The 1,151-nt window shown below is 44.5% G+C and overlaps 1 protein-coding gene across 1 annotated transcript in view; it reads right to left on the minus strand.

Annotated features, from left to right (window-relative positions):
- Positions 1–449, minus strand: part of LOC108440598 (SH3 and multiple ankyrin repeat domains protein 2-like) — a 285,653-nt gene extending 285,204 nt beyond the window's left edge. Inside the window, exon 1 of the mRNA XM_037540113.1 lies at positions 241–449. The gene's annotated coding sequence lies outside the window, so the exon portion shown is untranslated. The remainder of the gene's footprint in view (positions 1–240) is intronic.
- Positions 450–1,151: the final 702 nt, after the last annotated feature.

The following is a 1,151-nucleotide window of genomic DNA, read 5'->3' on the forward strand; positions in this document are numbered from 1 at the left end:
ATAAAACAAGAGAAACCCACCCAGACCAGCTGCACAGCTCGCGCCATGAAGTGTATCGCTGCGCGTTTTAGCGCACGAGACGCGCGCGCGCACTTCCACTCAGAAAAGACACACCGCGTGAGTAAGTAAGCTGGGTTAGCCCTTAAATAGTGCAATATTGCGCTATTAAATAGAGCACCACTTAAGGTGGAACGGACGATTCGAACAGGGAGCCACTTCAAACCAAACGCGGCTCCTTACCTGAACCTCGAGCTGCTCCTGCTGGAACTTTATCCCCCCCTCTCTCTGTCTCTGTCTGTCTCTCTCACGCGCTGAGACCCATGGCTCCAGTTTGCTCTCCGGTTCACGCGCTCAGATCGAAGAGAGGAGGAAAAGGGAGAGGAGGAGGAGAAGAGGAGGAAGAGGAGGAAAAGGAGAAGTGATATCCACGCGCTCTTCAGCTGCGAACTGCCTCGCGTTGGGAAACGACTCAATCGCCGCGAGCTGGAGAGGCAGAAAGGGGGCGGCGCTTATGGATACGACGGGCGTGGCCTACGCACACACCTGTGCGCTGACAGGCTATTGACAATAAAGAATAAGCAACATATAATAGGAATAAGTGTTTATAGAGTCTTAATAAAACAAATAAAACATGAATAAAAATCAACCCGCTATATACATAAAACCTCTTATCTCCATTTTTCAGTTTTTCACATCATTTGTGTTCCTTTATATTGTATGTAAATTTCATGATGAAGGGACCAAAAGAAACGGCCCAAAATGACTTGGAAAAAATTTGGTTACATTGATTTACATTGAAGGTAAAGTAGATTTTTTCCTTCTCCTGTAAAGTTGGTGTTTTGGAGATACGAGGTTTTGATCCGATAGCAGGGAGATGTGCTTACAGAGCTTATATATGAATAAACATCATTTCTAAATGTAAAGCTGTGTCTCATTAGTAAAATTAAAGAGCCCATATTATACATTTATACAATTTTCTTGCATTTCTCCTCCCTAAAGTCGACTTATAGCAATGATAGATAGATAGATGTACAGATAGATGCCTGGAGCAGAGCTAAACTTCTGTAGTCTGAATGGGTGGAGCTAATGTGCTGTAGTCTGAAAGGGTGGAGCTAATGTGCTATAGGCTGAATGGGTGGAGCTAAACTGCT

Source organism: Pygocentrus nattereri, chromosome 7 (genome assembly GCF_015220715.1).
Source record: "Pygocentrus nattereri isolate fPygNat1 chromosome 7, fPygNat1.pri, whole genome shotgun sequence".
Taxonomy (NCBI): Eukaryota; Metazoa; Chordata; class Actinopteri; order Characiformes; family Serrasalmidae; genus Pygocentrus; species Pygocentrus nattereri.